The sequence below is a fragment of the Thamnophis sirtalis genome, unplaced genomic scaffold (genome assembly GCF_051295495.1).
Source record: "Thamnophis sirtalis isolate CommonGarterSnake01/CBP01778 unplaced genomic scaffold, rThaSir2_p1.2 scaffold_1, whole genome shotgun sequence".
In the NCBI taxonomy this organism is placed as follows: Eukaryota; Metazoa; Chordata; class Lepidosauria; order Squamata; family Natricidae; genus Thamnophis; species Thamnophis sirtalis.
In genome coordinates, this window is record NW_028261381.1 from 45018626 (window position 1) to 45032841 (window position 14216).

The window sequence follows — 14216 nt, forward strand, 5'->3', positions numbered from 1 at the left end:
TTTTACTAATTTAAACATTAGCTTTCAGGAGTTTTCTCATCACATCCCTTTTCGGTGTATTGAAAAAAATGGTATTTTTGTTGAAAAAAATGGTATTTGGCTTCATGGAAAGTTCTGGGTGGTATACCGAATGTGCCCCAAACATAAATAATCAGTGTTCTTTTTTATGCATCAGACCTAATTTTTAGTGAAAGAAAAAATCCCTAGCAATAAGAAAAATAAAGATGGAGAGGTGGATTTCAACTATGTATGCCTAGGTCACAAATTTCCATTTATACAAGTTTTCCTTTCATCTCTGTTACACTCTTCCTATATTTCACACCCACCAATCCCAAGCCCCCTAAGCAAACCAAAAAACAGGGAAGCAGCTATGGGGCCATTATATTATTAGGTTCATTCTAATCCTTTTTTTTAACCAAGTAAAACCTCAGTCACCATTTCTCTAATCCGAGTCTTCAAAGTCTAATTTATGGAATAAAAAAATGCTAGCATCTCCTCTTCTTCCTCTCTTATGCACTGTATGTATTCCTGTATTGTTTGTGTTAGCATGGCTGTTCTTTACTTTGCGGAATTACCTCTAAAGCTTTAGATTTTTTGCTTTTTTAAAAAAAAATGCCATATTTGCTATTAGTAATGAGATCGTTAACTTGGTGCTGATAGTTTTCTAATTTACTAAGCATTGTGTTATGACCAGCAGTGCTGTTTTAGCTTTTGACACTCTGCTTTTGTTTCTGTGCTGTGTTACAAATGAAGCACCAAAACAAGACCTATTGAACTTATTGTGATAGTACAGGTAGTCCTCATTTAAAAGTTGCCTTGTGTAGCAACTGTTTGCCTTTAGAAGAATAATAAAAAAGTGACTTTGTGACCCATCCTCACATTTAGGTCTGTAAAGTGAAGGAGACTGGAATAAGATTATAAACATACTCTTGTTTCCCTTAGTAAGGGCTATCTATATTTGGACATGTAAAATGATTGCAGACTTGAGGAAGAGTTCATAGCTTTTCCCTTTTGATGTTGATTTGAATTAGCAGCCAAATCAAAGAATATTTATTTTTTTAAATGCATTTTTAAATGCATTGATTTGCTACATATCAATTTGTAGAAGCCTTTACAGAACATCTTGTTTTAGTTTTGATGTTAGAGAATACAATATGATGCCTTGAGTAGCCAAGCTTTCATAAAGCCATTAAGTTTGATCCCTCTTCCAATGGGAAGAAAATTTGCTATAAAATAATATAATTCTATATTATGAATAACAAATAAACTAGAGTTAATTTTGAGCAGTGTCTAATGAGAACAATGGAAGAAAGGTATTTTGAAAGGTCCGCTGCCTCATATCAAAATTGGCATTTCTGCAGCTGATTTGAATGGATTTCTCTTTCCTAGAAATAAATCTGTCAGGGATTAAGGAGACAATTATGCCTTGGATGAGAAAGACTTGTCCAATATTTTATAAGGCTATAATGGAGACTCAGCTGGAAACAGAATCAAAGATTTAAAAATCTATCACACATTAGTTATTCTACACACTCCTGCAAAATGTACTTCAGTGTCATAACACAGTTTGAAAGATGATTGTCAAATTACCAGGAACTAGTAACTAAGTAATTGGAAGCTGTGCATGGCCTGCCTACAAACTTTCCTCTGAAGGAATTACTTAGTCAAATATTTAAATTTACCAGCCTAAAGTCATTACTTCCCACAGTCTCTTAGGGAAAACAATCTACATTGCGAGATATGGAGCAATAATCTCCTTCTCTTAGTTCTAAGATTCTCTGCAAGTTTAATAAACAGCTATTATAGAGATACCTGTACGAGCACAATGAAAAATCTTCTGTAAATTATGCTACTTTGACTGTCACCTAGAGCTCCAAACGCTATGTATTGTGCTGAACATAATAGATCATTTCACCATCGTGATTATAGATATAATTCTACCAATTCAACCCAGAAACTAAAAGATAGTTTAACTATTCATGTTATTTTTTTTTATTGTCAAATGTATATATGTGCATTTTAGCAACATACAGCACACTTCCTTCATTAGACTGAGATTGCTTTTTAAAAAATGTTTCCTTCCGGGTCATAAATATATTTAATACAAATTATGCCAATACTATAAACTATTAATTTTCCCTTGCTGGAGATAAGTAGATTCTATTATATAGCTAATATATGGAGAATTTGGTCTAATGGTTAATGCACCAGACTAGAGACCAGACGACCAGGAGTTCTAATCCTGCCTTAGATATGAAAAAGCAGCAAGATCAGGGGTGTCAAACTCACGGCCCTTGGGCCGTCTGCATCACATGCTGGCAATGATCACCTCTGGTTTAGCGAAAGGGGGAAAACTTGTGATATGTCACATGATGACAATGTGATGCCACAAGTTTAACACCTCTGAGCTAGATGATTGGGGGCCAGTTACTCTCTCAGCTTAACTCATCTCACAGGGTTGTTGCTGTTGTGAGGAAAATAAGAGGAGGACGAGTATTAGATATGTTTGCCACCTTCAGTTGTTTACAAAAATTATACAGTTGGGGCAGTGGTGGGTTTCAAAAAAATTTAGAACCTATTCTGTAGGTGTGGCCTGTTTTCTGGGAGTGGCTTGGTGATCATGTGACTGGGTGGAAGTGGCTTAGCAGTTATGTGACCGGATGGGAGTGGCCAAATCGATGTCACTGAATTCTTTGCCCCAAAGAATGACCTACAAAAAGAAAATATAAAAAAGGAAATGTATTATTGTGTGCACTTACTACTTAAATAAGAATAAAATAAGTACACAGAACAATAAAACAGCTATTTACAGAGGAAATATGGCTGTCCTTGCCGGTCTTCAATATTACAGACCACCTTACACATACACTTCCAGCCCCTCTGCTTCTTCCCTCTTCCTGGATTCACTCAGACTTCTTTAAAACTCACAGCCTGTGCACAGCATACACTTCCAGCCCCTCTGCCTCTTCCCTCTTCCTGGATTCACTCAGACTTCTTTAAAACTCACAGCCTGTGCACAGCATACACTTCCAGCCCCTCTGCCTCTTCCCTCTTCCTGGATTCATTCAGATCTCTTTAAACTCACAGCCTGTCACACACGCACACACTCTTCTAGCAGCCCCTCTGCCTCTTCCCTCTTCCCCAACATCCTCCCACGCCCACCCCAGCCACTCACCAGTTATTTCTTCTGGTTCTTCTTCTGAGAACTTTTTGGCAGCATGGTGAGGATGGGCGGGGTGAGTGAAAAAGTGAAGGAGGAGAGGGAGCGTTCCGGTACAGGGCCTCCTGACAAACGGGTACCGGAAGACACACTAAATTTCACCATCCGGTACAGCCGTACCGGTCCGCACCAGTTTAACCCACCCCTAAGTTGGGGTATAAATAAATATTTTAATAATGTTAAATTAATAATTTAATGTTATTAAATAACTAATAGTAAACAAATGAACTACCATATTCACGCAGTAGGGGCATTTAGAAAAAAGACTAAGAGAGTCTAAGATGTGTTCTCCTTTTAAAAAAAGACAACAAATACATTGACACAATAATTTTCACATGTTCTGAGCACTGGCTTAAATTTAAACTCCAAAGGGTATCACACAAGTTTTTCTTTGTTATTCACAATTTCTTGCATTAGCCATGTTTGCTACCTCTTTCCCAAGGGGATAGACTGTCCCATCTGATATGTTTTTATGCACTTTTGTTTCTAACTTCTTCCCAATCACTAGAGCTGCTTTGAAATGCTAATTTAAAGATTATTATGATATATTGTTTTATTTTCACCTTTTAATGAGCCATTATTTTGCCTTCACTTTTATATCCTGAAAAAAATTCATGAAACAAAATGGAGTGTCTGCACAGTTTAAGAGTAAAGATATCTATATGAAAAGAATCATTTATTTATTGAATACTTGGTACAATATGTATGGTTGGCAAACATGCAACTTGTGGCTCTAAAGTATTTTATCCCAATTAAATATTCTTAGTTCTAATACACACACACACACACACACAAACACACACACACACACACACACATAATGGAACCAACTCTATGTTTGAAATATTCTAATACTTTCTAGGATTATCCTTTCTTTAAAAGGACCTGAGAATATAGTGCAATATCGTTAATAGGAATCTAAACTGTTGTTCTACACATTGTAAATCATTAGATGTTTTTGCAGCAGGGAGAACTTTGAGTTTGACATAGACATTCCATACCTGTTTAAAAAATGAATCTAGAAACTGCGAGAATCCATAATCAATTTCTTAAGTCTCTGTTGCAGGGTCAGTTTGCAACACTATCCTGAGACACGTATATTTATCTTCATTTGTTAAGTCTCTGTGTTTCTGATTTTATTTTAAGCATAATTCAGGTAATTTGGTCCTTATTCAGCTTGGTTATATAAATATGGTATGATCTGATTGATTGACTGACTGATTAATTAATTGTTTTTGCAAAAAATGCTATACCAGTTGTCTTAGTATAATTACATCCATCCATAGTGGAATGGCATCTATTGCCAGTAGCAAAATGAATGATCTTCACCCATTCCACACAAAAGTATCTAAATCCACCATTTAGATGGTGATTCTCTGGAGCAGATTTCAGGGGACATGATGATTTTTTTGTGTAGAATATTGTGAGAACATAAGTCTACTTAGAGAGCGTGGGATATAATCCCATTTTTGTGCTTAGTTATAGAACGAAGACATAAAGGAATCATTATAATGGTCTCTTTAAGTCACGTGTTTTATAACATATGTATCTGTACACAACAACAATAAAAAAGACTTTGAAGGATCATTATATAAATTTCATCAATGAAAGATATTGAGAAGGCTGTGGTTTGGATGATACAGAGGGGGTTTTTTTCTGTGTAAGAAGCTCTTCTAGAATATATCACTCAGAAATAAAGTACACATTGATTTTAGAGAAATGTGTATTCCATTGAGGTTTAAAAGGGAAATAAATAGATCAAGGAGCAAAAAGAAGGTTTAAGTGAAACCCAAATACAATTCCTCCTGTAATCAGAAATACAAGTGTTTGCCCCAGAATTAAAAACTGAAGTGACAGCTTCTTTTGTATGCTGTACTTGAGCTCTGCAGTCCATTAAATTTATTGTTAAACATCTGCCAGGTAGATTCTGCCTTCAATAGAAGCCATTTTCTTGTAACAAAAAACATCATTTTTCACCTTTTAAGAACAACACTGCAAAAGGTTCAATAGTTTAATTTAAAAACAATTTCATCAGGAAAGAAAAGTCTATCTTATATATGCCTTTGTTTTTAAATTATTTATTCAAAACATTTATGTAGCCGCCCATGTTATAACCAACTCTGGACAGCTGCCAAACAAAAGTTAAAACAGCATAAAATCCATATTAACACTATAAAACTAAACACATTAAAAACAACTGTTAATAACAGTGTTTTGGTTACATACTTCTTTCACTGAAATTGTTGAGCTGAATTTCATTAAATATTTTAAATATTTTTTTTTTGAAATTGAGAGCTATTCATCTACATGCTACTAACACCTTCTTGTTTGCATGTTGTAACCTACAATTGGGTATAACAGTGCACCATAGGCCAGTAATTCTTTACAACGTACTTCATATGGGCTTACTTAAAGAATGAATCCAAAATCTCACTCATATGGGATTGAAATTTGGCAAAGTTGTAGTTGCTTCAGCACCGCTGCGCCATTGCACTGCAGTTGCGGTCACATAATCATTTCCAATGCCCCCTGCCAGCTTCTCAGAACGAAAGTCAATGGGGAAGCTGGAAGGAAGTTGAAAGTTGCTCCTTTTCCCACTATTTTTTTGCCCACCTGTGATTGTTCTGCTTCTCTGTTTAGGTAAGGACATATCTCTGAAATGGGACACATATAATAATGATGGTCATTTTCAAACCACACCTCTAGTTTCCACAAAAGAAAGAAAAAGGTGATGAAAAATTTAAAAGGAAACTTTTTGATCAAAGAGTTTACATATAATTTGATTGAAAGTTCAGAGACAAAGTGGTGCTAAACATTCTAAAGTGAATGAAGCTTTATATAAAAGACCTCTTAAGCATTATAGAAAAATCATCCATTAATAGCTTTCATTAAAGAATTCTACTCTTGTTTAACTTGAGAGAGAAATGTTCAATCTTCATTCTGCCTTTTCTGTGTCAGAAATTGCATTGTATCAAAGATGGTATAGTAAATTAATATTTATTTTCTTTCTTTTTGCCCACCTGGTCAAAAAAAATAATCCTTCCTAAATGTAAGTTCTCAATATATAACCTTGTTTTTTGTACAAATGCATGAATAGATAGGTACCTGTCATGGTATCAAGATATGTGCCTCTACCCTCTCCAAATATGTGTAGACTATGTGAAATGTCAATTAGAGTTTATTCATCGATTTTATAAGTGAGGTTGTTTCTAGAAATATTGCTATTTGGAGCATTCCTGATCAATTTGAAAGGTAACATTGCTCTCTCCAGTTGTTTGCTGTCGTTAAGTCTAATTCGATTGTTTTGGAAAAGGAAATTTTCCAATTGTATGATTTTATGCCCTTTTTTGTATTTCTACAAAGTATAGAAATTCAAGATGAATATTTCTTGTGGATTGTTTTTATTATATAGGGACATTTTTTTTTACTGTATAAGGATTTTAACTTTATTATTAAGTTATACAGGCAGGACCCAAAACAAATTCTGCATTGTGGAAATACTTTGGTTCAGGTTTTCAGCCACTCTGTTTTCTTCACCTCCTGCTCCAGGAGATAAGCTTGTAGGCTTATCTCCAATAACCTCCAATAACCCCTCTGGTGTATGTATGGAATAGTCTGCCATGCTTTGGGGACTGTTTTGGCTGTGGGTGTGTGTATGTTTCTATACGTGTATCTAGCTTAATTTGTTCATAATTCTGTAAATTTTGGGAGCATTCCGGCATTGTTGATTTGTCTCTGTTATGACTTAGGCTAGGAAATGACTGAAAAAATATGTTTGTTGTTAGCACATATTTATTTTAACTTGTAAAAGGCATTGGTATATATCTCTATCTACATCTCCATTTCATGTTGTGAAGGTATTTTGTATAATGGTAGCTTTCTTTAATAAGCTGATCAGATATCTAAATATGAGCTAGCAGTGTGCAGCAGCTGCCAAAAAAGCCAACACAGTTCTAGGCTACATAAACAGAGGGATAGAATCAAGATCACGTGAAGTGTTAATACCACTTTATAATGCCTTGGTAAGGCCACACTTGGAATTCTGCATTCAGTTTCAGTCACCATGATGTAGAAAAGATGTGGAGACTCTAGAAAGAGTGCAGAGAAGAGAAACAAAGATGATTAGGGGAAACATATGAAGAACAGTTACAGGAACTGGATACGTCTAGTTTGATGAAAAGAAGGACTAGGGGAGACATGATAGCAGTGTTCCAATATCTCAGGGGTTGCCACAAAGAAGAGGGAGTCAAACTATTCTCCAGGGCACCTGAGTGTAGAATAAGAAGCCATGGGTGGAAACTAATCAAGGAGAGAAGCAACTTAGAACTGAGGAGAAATTTCCTGACAGTTAGAACAATTAATCAGTGGAACAGCTTGCCTCCAGAAGTTGTGAATGCCCCAACACTGGAAGTCTTTAAGAAGATGTTGGATAGCCATTTGTCTGAAACAGTATAGGGTTTCCTGCCTAGGCAGAGGGTTGGACTAGAAGACCTCCAAGGTCCCTTCCAATTCTGCTATTGTATTGTATTGTATCTGCCTGCTTCATGAGAAAGGAGGTCATACTTTTTCAATTACTGCAACTCTTTGGATCTAAAGTAGCCTGTGTCAGTTCAGCAGATGGATAGCAATACTTGTCCAATTTCCACAATTGTTAATATTCCATTAAGGGTTTTCAGTGTTGGTAACCCCATAGCCCTCTCAGGTTTCCAATGCAGTGCATTGTGGGTGCACATGCTCTGCAATTCCTACCCCCATTATACTCTTGGCAACACTGCTACTTTTGTTACTGCACAGGTTGAGGAATTGTTTGTATGATCTCTCACAGAAGATAAATGAATATTGTCCTAATGCAATTTCTTCCCAGGAGAAAAAAAACAAGCTTATAATACTTGGCTAATCTGCTGTTGGAACAGATATCAAGAATACAAATGCCAAGGAAAGAGGTCACCAAGAGGAAGGTGATTAAATTCTTCTTCCTGCTTAATACAACTCTAGAAATTATGGGGGGGAGGATAATAAACTATTTATGTGCAGCCTCCAATCTAGTAGTCAGTCCTTGAATTACCCACCCCTCCTTATTGTAGATCAGTGTTTTCTCCATGTATTAAGAGCACCTATTAAGAGGCTTATATATTAGATAGTAAGAAGGGCAAGATTTTAAGAGGTTATTTCTTTTCTATGTTTTGGTTGCCTTTGGTTGTTTACTTACTGCATTTACATCCCATCTTGCTACTCAAAAGTTACTGAAAGTGCCTAACCATTAGAAAGAAGGAAAGAGAAAATATAAGCAATAAAACTCTGATTTTAAGAAGTTAAGACCACAGCCAGTTCAGACCAAAAAAGCATGGCAGAAAAGGGAAATCTTGACTCCTTTCCTGAAATCAAAGTGAATGGGAGCAGCATACCTTTAATGAAAAGAAGGACTTGAGGTGACATAATAGCAGTGTTCCAATATGTAATGGGTTGCCACAAAGAATAGGGGGTGGCAGGCCTAAGGTCCCCCACAAAAAAGGAACCCTGATAGGGGTCAACCTATTCCCCAAAGCACTTGAAAGCAAGACAAGTAACAATGGGTGGAGACCAATCAAGGAAAGAAGCAACCTAGAACTAAGGAGAAACTTCCTGACAGTTAGACCCATCAGTGGAATAACTTGCCTTCAGAAGTTGTGAATGTTCCGACACGGGAAGTTTTGAATTCTTTCTAACCACAAACACCAAATTGTTTCCCAAGTAATATAGAAGCAGTAACTTACATCTTCTGGGTATACCCAAATTTTACTTTTATTGAAATAATAAATAAACAGGTTTATTATTTTATTGTTTAAGTTATGTAGAAGAAAAGACTAAGGCTTTAGTGTCTCGCTTAAGCTCATCATATTTGAGATAATATCCTTTGCATTAAAATATCTGCAAAGGAACAGTCAAATTAGGTGAGAGCATCAATGAATTATTATGATATTACAGAATGATCTATTGAAATGAGCAGATTTCATAACAAATTGTAATGAATTAGATGAATTTTTATTCAGAAATCGGGTGTAAAATTCAGAGAGAAAAAAAAAATCTTCTTACCTGAAAACAAAACCTATATTCAACAGAAGTTTGTTATGCTCTCCTGCAGCTTGAGAATGTAGCTTAACAGTGTCAATCTTTATTTAATGAACCCTTTCAATAGAAATTGAGTAGAATCATGTAGCAATTGTTTTTGCAATGTGTGAGCCATTCATATTCTATCCCATCTGATAAAGGAATATTTGCATCATGTCTTTACTTGCTACCCAGAGAAATCTATCGAACCCCTTAATGTTTTTTTGTAAGCAAATGTAGTAGGATACCTGACAAAAGCAGTAGCATCAAATCAACTGTTACTTTTTTGAGGGAGTACCTTTTTTTTAAAAAAAAAATCTGCTGTGAGGTGTTATATTTGGGAAAAAAAGGATACCAACAGATCATGTTTTTAGCTATATGTACCTGCCCGAAGCTGCATGCCATCACATGTATGTGTGAAAGAGCGATCTTAGAAGTTAGTGCAATCACGCAGGTAACATTCTTGTAGTTGTTGATTTGTAGCTTTTGAAGACAGGTTCAGAAAACTGAAATGTTAGCAGGGAATCGATATGGAAATACGCTGGAACACTTTTGAGAAACAATAGTTTACTGTAGTTATATGCAAATATTATTTTTACAACTTATTCCACTGCTTATGTTGAGAATGGAACTTCATGCATGCCATATAGATTATCCTTTTGATATCTTTGGAACTTTGTAGATTTGTTTAGAAAACTTCCCTTTGCACACACAGTTCAACATACAAATGTTCCTGTACAAGAAAATATCCCAATAGCACTGTACACGAATATTAACTAGGAGAAACCAAATGCAACAACTATACCAGAGGTGGTATTCAGCAGGTTCTGACCAGTTTGGGAGAACTAGTAGCGGAAATTTTGAGTAGTTTGGAGAACCGGTAAATATCACTTCTGACTGGCCCCGCCCCCATCTAGTCTCTGCCTCCCGAGTCCAAGCTGATCTGGAGGAAATGGGGATTTTCTCCAGGGGATATCCTTCTCCTGGAGTAGGGAGGGAATGGAGATTTTACAGTATCCTTCCACTGCCACACCCACCAAGCCATGCCCACCAAGTCACGCCCATAGAATCAGTAGTAAAAAAAAAATTGAATTCCACCACTGAACCATACATGTTTAAAACATTGCTTCATGGTATTACCAAATGCACATATATCCAAAAATCAAATAAAACAATATTTAAGAGAGAAGAGTAAATATAAATTGAGATAATTGGCTTTCCACTAATTCATATCAAATATTTAAGTGTCTTTTGAGGTCATTGTAGAGACAAAGAGAAGGAGGGAACTGATTCCAGAGTTATGAGGCTAAATCCTGCAAGTTCAGAATTTACGACCTAGAACAGAAAAAGATCCTGCTGAGAGGATCATAAGAAGTGAACAAGACTATGAGGAGAAAGAAAGCCAGGCAGATATGGGAGCAGGACATTTATTTATTTGATTGACTGATATTTCAACATTCAATCAGTTACATGATTTGCAAAAAAATTAAAACATCCATATTGTCCAAATTCTAAAGTGTGCAATGACATCTGCCAGAAACCATAGCCCACATATTTAAGGTTGGAATGTTAAGAAACAAAGCATTACTTTCTAGAATCACATTTATTTTCATCACAATCTTATACCCAATGAAAGACCCCTTCTGAACATACTTCCCAGAAGGCTAGTTCACCTTTGGATATATGGATGTTCCATAGTTGGCCATAATAGCTGTTTGTTGTGTTCAACATACTGTAAAACTTCCAATTATGCCTCTTAAAGAAAGCATACTTAAAAGTAAACATGAGCTAATTGAAAATTGTCAGAACTTTGATAATGATTGGGATAGGCAAAGTTAACTGGAATTTGTTGAAATGGTTTTATGTAGAAACAATTCTCTTCTAGAAACAGGCACTCATTCTTTATAAAGGGAATTATTTAAAAAAAACAACTTCCCTTCCGGAATAATAAATATCTAGTATGCATTAGTATCTTCTAAATAATGTCAAGTTACTCTTTGTCACAGTCTGTTGAAGACAAATAATTACTTTCTCTTCTAAGAGATAATACACATAGCACTTGTCTAATTGCCAATTCTTCTGCAGCACTACTGGGGCATTCAGTTTAGCTGTCCCTCCTGTAAGCCAAATGCATTCATGTTCTGGACTGACTTCCTTTTTATACATAGCCTTAAAAATGCCTTTATGATTAGGTACAATCATCTACTGAATTATAATAATTACTTTTCCAGAAAATTTACCCTGTACCATTTCAGTTATATGGAGAATATAAAAATGATTAGCATTCTGAAAAATACGTGTAAATCCAACAGTTGCATGCAAATGTTTAGGCACACCTGGTCAAATGGTATGTTTCAATAAACTCTAAATGAATCAGAGCTGACACAACCTTTAAATTGTACAAAGTTAAACAACTAATTTTCTTGCAGATTTGAAAGCATATCTTGCATCCTTTTATGAACAATTCATATACAGATTCAAAATAACAAGCATATTTCTATCATTGCATTGACAGGTCTTTTTCCACCCTGCTCTTCTTTTCAAAACTCTTCTGGTTCAGACATATTCTTATGTTTCTTTATAAGCCCTACATGGTTGAGATCTGACCACATATTTTCAGTAATGTTCTGATATGGGGACATTTAAAAACATTTATCTTTTGTAACTAAATACTTTGACTAATTTCAGGCTACATTTCAAATCACTGGCTTGATGAAATAAGCACTCTCTTTCTGTCTTCCAATTCTTCACTGGCAGTGAGATGTTAATATTTAGGGTATATTGATATTTAGTCAAATCCATCCTTCCATCTGTACCATATTTCCTGTCAACTAGCTGCCACAAACCCCAACCCATACTAGAGGCACTATAGTAAGATGTTGTTTCCTTCAAACACTTTACAGTTTTTATGCCAAATTCATCTTTTGCAGTTTTTGTTTTATTAATCTAAGGCATATTGTTCCAAATGAATGGTTTTTTTAGGCAATACCTAAAGTTTTCCTTTAGATGGAAAGACTTAAAGATTAGATAGACCTAAAGATGGGATAGCTCAGTGGCTTGTCAATTAGAAAGGTTGGCAGTTTGGCAGTTCGAATCCCTAGCCCACATAACGAGTTAGTTCTGGTTACTTGTCCCAGATTCTGCCAACTTAGCAGTTCAAAAGCATGTGAAAATGCAAGTAGAAAAATGGGATCATTTTGGTGGGAAGTTAACAGTGTTCCGTGCGCCTTCAGCATTTAGTCATGCCGGCCATATGACCACAGAGATGTCTTTGGACAGCACTGGCTCTTTGGCTTTGAAACGGAGATAAGCACTGCTCCCTAGAGTCGGGAATGACTAGCACATATGTGCTAGGGGAACCTTTACCTTTAAAAGCCTACCCTTTTAAATATGATCAGTACTATAGTTTCATGTGGATTTCATCTTTATAGAATCCTTCTAAGTCAAAATGGTACATTTTTTTCAAGTTGATCTGTGCTTGTTCTTTGAATGGTTTGACAGGAAGCACATCTCCAAAATTAACAGAATAACAGAGTTGGAAGGTATCTTGGAGGTCTTCTAGTTCAACCTGCTGCTCAAGCGGGAGACCCAATACCAATTCAGACAACTGGCTGTTCAGTCTTTTTTTAAAAGCCTATGGTGATGGGCCATCACAACTTTTGAAGGCAAGCCATTCTATTGGTTAATTATTCCATTCCACTAGTTAATAAATTTAAAGACATTTATAAAATTCTGTTTTCATTTTGTCATTATGCGGTACTGAGTGTAGATTAGTGAGAAAAAAAATGAATTTCGATAAGCTGTAGAATCAGGCTGCAGCATGACAAAATTGACAAAAGTGAAGGGCATCTGAATACTTTCTGAATGCACTATATGTATAATAGCTAGTTTAGGGGTAACTGCTTTCAATCCTCTGCTTCATAAATAATATATAAAAATTAGATGGCTTTATTATGTTTTATTTTTTGTAAGAACACTAGTTTTGATCTAGAGATGAATAACTCAGGGTACATCTAGAAATGAGAAACTTGATTTCCGTGTGTGCAATGTATCTTTCCCTGATTTCAACATTCTTTTAAAATTCTGTATTTACTTGTTAGGAAGATAAAGTGGGTTCCCCCACTCATGTAATAATCTGTAAATTAGGAATAGGAAGTTGTCTTACATTCTATCACAGAGGAAGTACCACCTGCAAAATGTAGCTTGTATGAGAATATTAAGGGAATCAAATTTAGAACATCTATTTAAAAAAAAAGAGAAATGGTCACAGAGTGATGAGATGACAAAATTCTTGGAAGAAGCAGCTAAAATCTAGCTTCATAAAAAGTATCCTACATTTCTTACCTGACTCTTATTGTAGTATTCAGAGATTCCCTAACAATGAAAGGGAGAACCAGAAAAGTCCATAAATAGAATTGTCAGAGTCTTATACCATATTTTCCGGACTATAAGACGCACCAATGTATAAGACACACCAAGATTTTGAAGAGGTAAGTAAGGAAAAACAGCTTTTGTCCTCCCCGGCCCCCAGTAGCACTCTGCAGGATTCAGCAGGGCTGGGGAAAGGCAAAAACAACCCTGGTTTTTTTTTGCCAAAATGGGGAAAATTTTCCCTTCCCCAGCCCTGCTTAAGCCTGCAGAGTGCTTCTGGGGGGGGGGGATAGCAAAAATGGGCCATTTTTTGCCCATTTTTCACTAAAAATGGGCCTTTTTCCCTCTTCCCCCCCCCCCAGCCCTGCAGAAGCCCGTGGTGCTTCTGGGTGGTGGGGGAAAGCGAAAATACCCCTATTTTTGTGAAAAACAGCCTGTTTTTTGCCCATTTTTCACAAAAATGATGCGGGGGCAGGGCTTCAGGAGGCTAAAAATAGCTGTATTCAGTGTATAAGATGCACCAACATTTCCATGCTGT

At 36.0% G+C, this 14216-nt stretch overlaps 1 protein-coding gene across 4 annotated transcripts in view; it reads left to right on the forward strand.

Moving 5' to 3' along the window:
- NCKAP5 (NCK associated protein 5) overlaps window positions 1–14216 on the forward strand; it is a 615409-nt gene that overhangs the window by 519697 nt on the left and 81496 nt on the right. The gene's annotated exons all lie outside the window — the stretch shown is intronic.